The sequence below is a fragment of the Mustela lutreola genome, chromosome 5 (genome assembly GCF_030435805.1).
Source record: "Mustela lutreola isolate mMusLut2 chromosome 5, mMusLut2.pri, whole genome shotgun sequence".
Lineage (NCBI taxonomy): Eukaryota > Metazoa > Chordata > Mammalia > Carnivora > Mustelidae > Mustela > Mustela lutreola.
The window spans coordinates 94,066,787-94,076,929 of NC_081294.1; the positions used below are offsets into that span (position 1 = coordinate 94,066,787).

The 10,143-nt window shown below is 38.2% G+C and overlaps 1 long non-coding RNA gene across 1 annotated transcript; it reads left to right on the forward strand.

Moving 5' to 3' along the window:
• Positions 1 to 971: 971 nt before the first annotated feature.
• LOC131831391 (uncharacterized) lies at positions 972 to 9,161 on the forward strand. Its single transcript, XR_009353632.1, has 3 exons — positions 972 to 1,053; positions 1,134 to 1,247; positions 9,073 to 9,161. It is a non-coding gene; the product is annotated as an uncharacterized LOC131831391 (long non-coding RNA).
• Positions 9,162 to 10,143: the final 982 nt, after the last annotated feature.

The following is a 10,143-nucleotide window of genomic DNA, read 5'->3' on the forward strand; positions in this document are numbered from 1 at the left end:
TCAGTGTGGCCTGTATGGAAAAGGTTAGATGAATGTAGAATATTGCCCAAACATGCTGTTTAATCTTGGTGATAACAAGGAAAAAAAAAAAAAAATAGAGGTGTCAAGTGAGTTACCATTGAGAGTTGTATCAGCATAAGCAATTTGTATGTACGGGGTGTAAAGAAGTTGAGAGGGGTTACATTCTTTAACACTGTCATTCACAAAAAAAAAGAGGGGGGGTCTGGCTCCTCTATGGCTTTGACTCTGTTCCAGTGACTTTATACAGTTTATCAGGTGCTACCACTTCTGCTTACTAGAAAGCAGGAAGTTTTCCTGCCACACATAAATTTTATCTTCTTGATTTACCTTTTTATGAAAAGAAGTGAAACAGAAGCCATATTTTAAAGAAATCCTTTCCAAGAAGAATTTGATGGAATTTTAATTCCAAGAACACCAAATCTAATGGAGATGGATATTAGAAGTCCCCTGCTTATAGAAAGAATATTCATTTATTCCCCCAAATCCCCTTCACCAAAGCCCTACAGGATATCTTTGTCACGGGTGCTAAGAATTTCATTAATCCCTGTGCAGAGTTATTTTCAGTGGTGTACTGGTAAAATGGAAAGAAACAAAAAGCCCTGATTTGTAGCATTTGCAGATTTCCATGGTGTAAATACCACAGCTGACTTCAAGCCACCAAAGGAAGCCCCAATATACAACTGGTTATTTTTCCCATTCTGTTTCACAGTGAGCTAAAAGCTTATATAGTAACTCTTGCACAGACACCAAAGAATTCACAAAAGCTTTTAAACTTTTTCCAAGAACACAATCTTCATGTGTATTTCTATTTTATGTGATTACTTCACGTAATTTGGTCAAGTTCTAAGTTCTAGTAACATCCGCATTCTATGTTTTTATGACCAGTTTGTATCTTTAGATTCTCTTTCAACAACATATTCCAAAGCCACTTGGCTCACGTTTATTTTTCCCTCTGCCTGTCATTTTTGCCTCAGTCATATGTCCAACTCAAGAAGCAACCACATCTCACAGAAAAAAAGTAGGGGGGAGGAAGTAAGGAAATATAATTATAGTTCTTTGACTTATTTTTTGTAAATGATAACATACCAATTCATCATTTAATTTTTTTAAAGGTATTTTGAGCTGGGAATAGAGAATCCTACCTGAAGAGAAAAGACTGGCTTCTAATTAAAATGCAGACAGGAGTCTGATCTCTCTCCACATCCGCTGGAAATTATTCCTTTAAGGTTAGATCATGGTATTAATTCATGTTACTTATTCAGCAAAAACAACTTCTAGAGGCTTTCTCCTCAGCACCAGTCACAAAGAAGGTATTCTTGGTCTTTTAGGAAATTATAGCCTCTCATCTTCATGATGCCAAAAATAGATAATTGTTGCTAAAGTTCTGATACTTTTTATTATTTAAAATAGTTTTGAGAGCAGGAAACTCTTAAGTGAGTTTCCCATTTTTTTTCTGCATTTAATCTAGTTGGAGGTTTAATACTCAAATTTTTAATTGAAGGGTATCATGTATAGAAAATAAATGACTAAAGTAGAACATATTTTATGGTTAGTTTTCAACAGTTATGAGTACACTTAAAATTTGTGAGTTTCCTCTTTTTTTTTTTTTTTAAATGAACATATAGTGTATTATTTTCCCCCGGAGTACAGGTCTGTGATTCATCAGTCTTACACAATTCACAGCACTCACCATAGCACGTACCCTCCCCAGTGTCCATCACCCAACCAACATATCCCTCCCCAACCCAGCAATCCTCAGTTTGTTTTGTGATAATGGTTATATTTCAGTGTTCAGAATCCCTCAACGGTTCCCCCATTTAATTCAGAGTAAAAGCCCACATACTCACAGTAGCTACCAGACTCTAGATAACTGCCAGCCCTCTCCCATAACCTCTGATCTCTCTCATTATCCTCCCCGTGGTTCACTTTGTGCCAGCCACACTAACCTTCCTGCACTTCCTCAAATGAGCCAGGTGTGATTCTCCTCAGCGCTTCGTACTGAATGAGCCCTCCATCCGAAACACTCTCCTCAAGATGTCCAAATGAATATGGTGAGTGCTGTGAAGTGTGTAAGCCTGACGACTCACAGACCTGTACCCTTGGGGCAAATAACACATTATATGTTAATAAAAATCATTAATTTTTTTTTTTTAAATGTCCAAATGGCTAACTCCCTCGGCTCCATCAAGTTCATTCAAACGGCACTTTTTCAATGAAACCTACAGTTATCATTCTACTTTAAAATGCAACCCATCTCCTCCCCATGTGTTCAATCTTTCTAAATTTCCATCTCCCATTATATTCAACAATACAATAAACACCTAAGCACTTTGCTTTATTCATGTATCTAACTCTAGTAAGCAACCTCTGTAGCAGGGGCCCTTGTTATCATTGCACAGATGAAGAAACTAAGCCTTACAGAGGTTTCTTACTTATTATTTATCATCTCATCTCCTACCCTTGAGTGCCTTACCTGAGGGCAAGAATTTTTGTCAGTCTACTTTACTATTATTCCACTGCCTAGAACCATGTTTAACAAATAGTAGACACTTAATAAATACTTGTTGAATGAATAAATCAAGCAGTACATTTTAAAAAGCATGCAATATAATGTTATTCCATATTTTATCATTTAATACCCCTACCATTTCACAGAGTTAGAACACTTCTACACTAAAAATGAAAGAAGGATTTAACCTCAGTTCAGGGACAGCACTAACAGTTGAATAAATTTAGCTTTAAAAAAAAAAACCTTACTACATTGTCTTTTTCTCATTTTAACATAAGGCACTTTGTCTCAATGGACATTGATCCACAGACCAGTTTTGGGGAACCACATTTCTTTAAGGAAACACATTTCTACCCACATTCCCTGAGTACCTGCTCTTTTTTCCATTCGTTTTTGTTTTTTTTTTTTTTTTTAAGATTTTATTTATTTGACAGAGAGAGAGATCACAAGTGGGCAGAGAGGCAGGCAGAGAGAGGGGGGAAGCAGGCTCCCTGCTGAGCAGAGAGCCCAATTCGGGGTTCGATCCCAGGACCCTGAGATCATGACCCGAGCCAAAGGAAGGGGCTTAACCCACTGAGCCACTCAGGTGTCCCTCCATTAGTTTTTTTTTTAATTTAAGTTCAACTAATGAATATATAGTGTACTATTTGTTTCAGAGGTAGAGTTGTGATTCATCGGTTTTATGTAATACCCAGTGCTCATTACATCACGTGCCCCCCTTAATGTCCATCGCCCAGTTACCCTATTCCCCCAGTAACCCTCAGTTTGTTTCCTATGACTAACCTTGAAAAGACACTTAATCATAGGAGTACCTGCTATTTATAGAAAGTAATATCTAACGCCCGAGATTAGAAAGAACTGAGGGCCAACATGTAATGTGTAGAAAGTAAGACTATAAGATTTCAGAACTGCAACTTATTTAATGGGCAAATAATATAACCTCCTAATATCTGTTTTCTTTTCTCCCACATGGGAACAGTAACTGCTGCCTTTCCTACCTAGTTGACACAGTCAAAAGAAAGAATCGACAAGAAAACTGGGCTCTTACAAAGCTTATAATGATAACAGAAAAATTTAATGAATAATTTATGCCAAACACTCTTCAAGGCACTTTATCTATAGTAACTTGTTCAATCCTTATAAACAACTCTATAGAGTAAGCTCTATTATTATTTCCATTTTACAAATGAGGAAGAGATCTGAAGCTTAGAAAAGTTAAATAATTTGTCCAGGTCACACAGTAGAGGAGCTAGAATTCAAAACAAGAGTGTCTCCCAGAATTTCTGACCTTGATCACTAGGATACCATGCTTCTCATTCCATAAGCCAGATTGTTTTATGGTATAGGTTATACTGATCTACAGAGTTTATAATCTAGTGAGGCAAAGGGGGACGACAATTCCCCAAAATAAAATACAACAGTGATTTCATTTGAAATTAATTATGTATGTAAAAATGCTGGTATGAACCAAAATTTCAGTTTGGTGGCATTAATCTAGAATTGCTTTATGGCAGAGGCAATTTTGACCATAATTTGGAAGGAAGGGAGAACATGGCATCAAGAAGACAGGTCATGCTTCATTCAGGTGGAGAGGACACTGTGCAGACAAGCTATTAAGATAAATGCAGGAGACAGCAATGTGTCTACATAATGCCAAAACATCTGGTCGATTCAGTTAAAAAAAAATCTCTATCAATGTAGTGAATTTCTTCAGTCAATCCAGATGTTTGGCATCTTGTAGACAAAACATCCAGATGATTAACTGAAGATTTGACAGAGTTGACTGGATTAAGCAGATGTTATAGCATTGTATAGACATGGTGTCAGGACATTTGCTTGGCTGGAGTGGAGTCCAGCTGTAAAGGAGATAATGGCCCAGGCAATGAAGGGGACTTTGGAGCAGAGGACCTGGAGCTCAGATTTGATGCAACTGGGAGCTGCTGGAGGAGGAGTGTGATGGAAATGATGCTTCAGGAAGAGGATTCTAACAACTCTGTGAATTTAAAAAAAAAAAAAAAATGGTGAGAGGAAAAGTTGTAGACAGGAAAGAGGATGTTAGGAGAGTGCAGGTGTGTGTGAGGTAATTAGAGCTTGGACCAGAATCAGGCTTGGGAAAGCAACAGGAAGGAGAGGATCTGAAAAACATTACAGAAAAAGAACAGGAAGTCATGATGGCTAGACAAGGGAGTGAAACTGCACATCACCCTAAGGTTAGAAGTGCCGAGGCCTGGGAAAACAGCTGCCTTCAGCCTCAACACAGTAGTAAAGCAAGAGGGGATCCCCAAGAGACTCGTTCCCTCAACCTCTATTTCAGAGGCCATAACCAGGCCCATAGGCAGAGGGAACTTGAATGACAAACAATCTCTCATCCTCAAATGTTTATGAGCCACCTACACTGATTTCCCTTCAAGTCCAATTTCATTAAAGGATTGAGAATGCTGAATTCAAGTTGTCAGGTAGACATGATTTCAGTGAAAAGCCTAAAAAGATGGTATTTTAATGGTATTTGCTTTCATATAGCATATAATGTAAACTTAAGATATATATGGGTATGAGTAAATTAGATGAATTGAGATTATGAAATTTACACAATACATATATCACTTGACAGACATTCTAAAAGCCTATTAACACAAATTAATGGCTGAATCCAAGAAGGTACAATATATTTTTTTAAATCCTTAATTTATGAAACTTTGGAATATTCAACCCTTGGTTTAGATATTTTGCAGATTTTTTTTAAATTCCTAGTATCTTACTTGATAAGAATCAAGTTTATAAGCAGACACAAATTCAAAACTGTTAGATTCAAACTATGCTAGTTGTATAATAGCTTGCTCATGTATATTAAAAAAATATTCTAAATATCCACACAATTCGGGATTTTACAAAGTTGCAGTTTCAAATATTTACTGCCCCAGGCTTATCAGACTACACACCCAGGTTTTCTTTAACTACTTCCTTGTTCATTTCAACAGAGAAAGAACCTTCCATAGAAGTTAATCTCTCTTTGTTCATGGTTTGATACAAAACTGAGAATCAATCTCTTATCTCTCTCTTTCTTCCCCTCTCCTCTAACCAGAGGAATAAAACAGAATGTTAGATCATAAATGTATGAACGTGTTTCAAAATCACCCTGGAGGAGGCAGGGGGTCAGGACACTTGTTAAAATCAGTTTCCCAGGTCTGAGAAATGACGGGTCCATTGATCTGAGGTAGGATCCCAAGAAGCTACTGTTTTTTGCTTGATTCTTAACAAGTTCTCCCAACTAATGCTGATGTCTGTTTACTGAAAATTGTACTTAGATGTGCTGTCCTAAAGCAGAAAGGTTGAGAATGGAAAACAACTATTGGACATGTGAATCCAAAATGGTTAAAACAGATCTAAATTTTCTTTTCTTAACCCAAGAAATCACATCCCTCATTATTCCTTTATGTAATAAGCTCATAGGTAAATTCATTTGTCCTTTGAGGAGCAGAATTTCCCACAGAAACAACATAAAGTCAAGTACACCTGTGCAATCAACCTGAGCAGTCTAGAAGGCAAGGAGGGCAGCTTGTCTGTTCTCAGTTCACAGCACTTCCCACTAGAGTCCTTCCTGAACACAATGTTTACATGATAGGGAAATGTAACAAACGATCTGGGTAAATCTCTCTAGTGCTCCAAGGCTAAGTGAGTCACTTATTTATCAAATAGGAAAAAAAAAAGCAGTTGAGTTCACTGAAACAATGGGTAATTTATCCAGGTATTTAATACAGTTTTTTAAGATTGTATTTATTTGACAGACAGAGATCACAAGTAGGCAGAGAGGCAGGCAGAGAGAGAGGAGCAAGCAGGCTCCCTGCTGAGCAGAGAGCCCAATGCAGGTGATCCCAGGATCCTGGGATCATGACCTGAGCTGAAGGCAGAGGCTTTACAGGCTCCTCCAGGTATTTAAATATAACCTTCCCATTTTATAAGAAATACCTTGAAATAAGTAGATAGCTAATTAATTATGCAAAAGGTAAATCAGTGAAATGTTCCCCATCAAAACATCAAGATTAGAGTGTTTGTTCTTTACATATAATCTCTCAGGTGCCATTTTTTTTGGCAGCATCAACTATACTATTGTACAAGAAAGATTAACAGATTTTTTTTCAGTACTATAACTCCATTTGCCTTAAAATCAACTCATTCTCTTAAATCTTCTTCCAAGGATATATGGCAGAAGGTAAATTGGGAGAATTTTGTTAGAAATCATCATTACCTAAGGTGTCACAATTGAAAGTCAACTTTACTTTTTATGCGCTTCAAAATGATGCTTTTTAAACACATCAAGGATATTACAAATAAGCCAAGTGGTTTGGACTTCAGCAGCGATTCTTTCCCACTGATCCATTCTCCTGCCACTTTCAAATCTCATCTAGCAACCACAGAAAATGATCTCATGTCCAAGTGGGAGAGAGTCAGGACAGGATAAGATTGCAAAAGAAAATGTTCACAAATTTTCAAAACACAGAAAACACCTGCATTCTTATGCAGGCTAAAACAGAGAGAAAGATTTATTTCCAGGATCTCCTTCTTATCAGCCACATCAAAATATCAACCTTCAAGACCTCCATCTTAACCACAGTATTGATAAGGGTAAAATAATAAACATATTATCTTTAGAGTATTTCACTGATTCCATAGCTTTGATATTATTTATAGCATTGAAATGCCCTTTGAGTACTGTACTTTTTTCCTAGTCCATATGGTACATTTGTGTGAATTAGAAAAAGGCACTCATTCCCCAAGACACTTTACTTCCACATGTCAGAAAATTGTGATAACATACTGACTTTGTTTGAACAAGACACTTCACCACATCTGCAAGAAAAACTGAGATGATAAATATCAAATCTAGGTTGCTGGTAATGTGAATCATGTCCCCTTATTCAGGGTACCCTTGTGCAATGATCAATAGCACAACCTCAAGAGACAGCTCTTCCTTCTCTCCCCTTGCACTGCCAGGCTTCTCCATGTGCTAGCCAATTCAAGTGGTCCTGAGAACCTTACTGAAACTCCAGTACAATCATCACTCATGATATTCTTCTTGCCAAATTCAAATCTACCCTCTTGGAATTCTTCCCTCCTACTTCTAATCCTGATTTCTCTTTCTCCCTTTCCTCTATCAATTCTTGTTCTGTTTCTGTTTCCCTTGGGCTCTGTTCTCAGGCTCTCGTTCTGAGGAATCTGGTCAATATTCCCTGAGATAAAATGGCCTTTGGAGCTAAGGCATTTTGCAGGTGGAAACTAAAAGGACTGTTTATTCCATACAACTTAGCCTTTACCACTTCACTGTATCCCATAGCAAATATCCCATTAAATACTTAGCTTCCTATAAAACTTGGGGCACAGGACTCTAGATCCAGTGACAAGACAATAACCTGCGATTTGAGCTATGAGATGGAGAGGCCCATAACTTGTTCAGGAAATGGATCTGGAAGTTCAGACCCAGACCCTACAGTAATGAAACAGACTTCTGTAAGCCACTCTCCAGGATCACAGCTCTCTGCCTCTGGCCTCCCAACATTCTACAGCACTCTGAGAAAGATGATTCTTCACCAAGCCTAAAATTCAATAGCCACCAAGTTGAAGAACAAAGACATTCTCTGCGGCCCCGTAAGCTGTATGAGTAGCTAAAAAGTGTCTCTCCACAGGTTAGGGACAGTCCCAAGTTTACGAATGAGATCTTCATGCCCTACCAGGCTGGGGCAAGATCGTGTTCCTGAATGACATTCTACTATGTATAGTCCATGATCTGCCTCCAGATCCAGGGTAAATCCTCTCTGTATGCATAATGTGGGAAACTATTTAGTGCCTCTCTTTAAAGAAAACCTTCTCTCTGCTAATCGGGGTTAGTAATATGCTAGTATGGAAAACATATTCGCTCTCCCCTCTTCTCTCTCCTTCTCCCTCCTTTAAATAATGTAAGACTATGTCTCCTGAACTTACTGGAAAGAACTACATGAAGAGGCGGCCATTTCAAAATCCATGGTGACCAAAGAAGTCTTCCAGCACCTGAATACACATTCCCTTTGCCTTGTATCCCACATTATCCTCACTGTTGGTGAGTAAAAACAGGTCCCATCAATAGGGGAAAAAATGTTTTGTTTTGTTTTTCTACAAGTGCACTTTTTCTCCAACCATCTTAGGTACAAAAAAATGAAATAAACATTGACCTAAAAATGTTAAAGTGCCTTCAAAAACCAAGCAGTATTTTTTCCCCTTTTTGGCCAATATGATGCAGGCAAGTTCTGACATTTTCAGTGAAGTGTAAAATTATGATAGGGCTAAAAAAACAACCTTAGTGGCCACTGGCCTGACATGAGTCTGGTCAAATCTTAAGGAAACTCTTCCAAGATAGGAATTAGACACTTCAAAATTTGTTGGAATATGGTCAACAGAAAAATAAAATTTCAAAACCTGGTTTACTTGCTTGAAGGACCTCCATGAGGTAGACTCTATACAGGAAACAATTCCATCTTCCAGAGTGAATATTCACTCATTTTCTTTTCCAGCCAGGAGTTTGTAAGAAGCCAGCAGGCAATGCAGTCATGTGGTAATAACCTTCCCACTGCCAAGATGGATTAATGCTGGGAGAGCTTACAACTGGTGAGTAATCAGTAGTGCTTGCAGACCCTCCAAGATCCCCAAGGTGTGATTATTTTCATACGTAGATTTCTGTCATCATCCTCCAAAGGGTGCTCTGTCATTTCCTTACTCTTCCCTCACTGGACTCTCAAGCCCATGTTACAGGGACGACATAGTTTCCAAGTCATGGCCAATCTCCTTCTCAAACCAACTTGGTGAGCACTTGAGAGACACTGCTAAAATGTGGAGGCTGTATTAAGAAAATTATACTAGTTTTTTTTTTTTTTTTTTAATGATTCTGGAAAGGTATAAAGAGTTGTTTATTAAAATAAGATTTGGAACCTAACTCTCCTCTAGGCCCACTGATGTGGTTTATTATGCACCTACCTAATCCGCAGATTGATATCAAGGTGTCAAGGAACTATTAAGATCTCAGGCTACGAATAACCAAATTGAAACAACCACTCCGGGACTCACAGGTGGCTCAGTTGGTTGGGCATCCAATTCTTGATTTCAGCTCAAATCATGACCTTAGGGTCATGAGATGAGCCCTGCATTAGGCTCCCCCCTCAGCAGGGAGTCAGCTTGGGATTCTCGTTCCCTCTGCCCCTCCCTCTGCTTGTATGTGCACCTGTCTCTCTCTCTAAAATAAAAAAATAAATCTTAAAAAAGAAGACCCCAATTAGATAAGATGTGAGTTTTCAAACTCATTGCTCTTTATGGATTTTAGCATTTACCATCATTCATTCCTAAGTTTCTCTTAACCACCACCTCACTCTTTGACTTGGATTCAACTCCACTATGGGAATAAACAAGCCTCTGAAATGGGACATCTCGCATCAAAAGAACTCACATTCTGCAGGCATAGAGCCTTATGTTCAAGTTCTGTCTCTGTCATCAACTAGCTGGGAATCCTTTGGTGATTCACCTAAACTCTGTGTGCCTTGGTTTTCTCATCTGTAAACGGAATAAATGGCTTACCTCAAAAGATTGTTGTG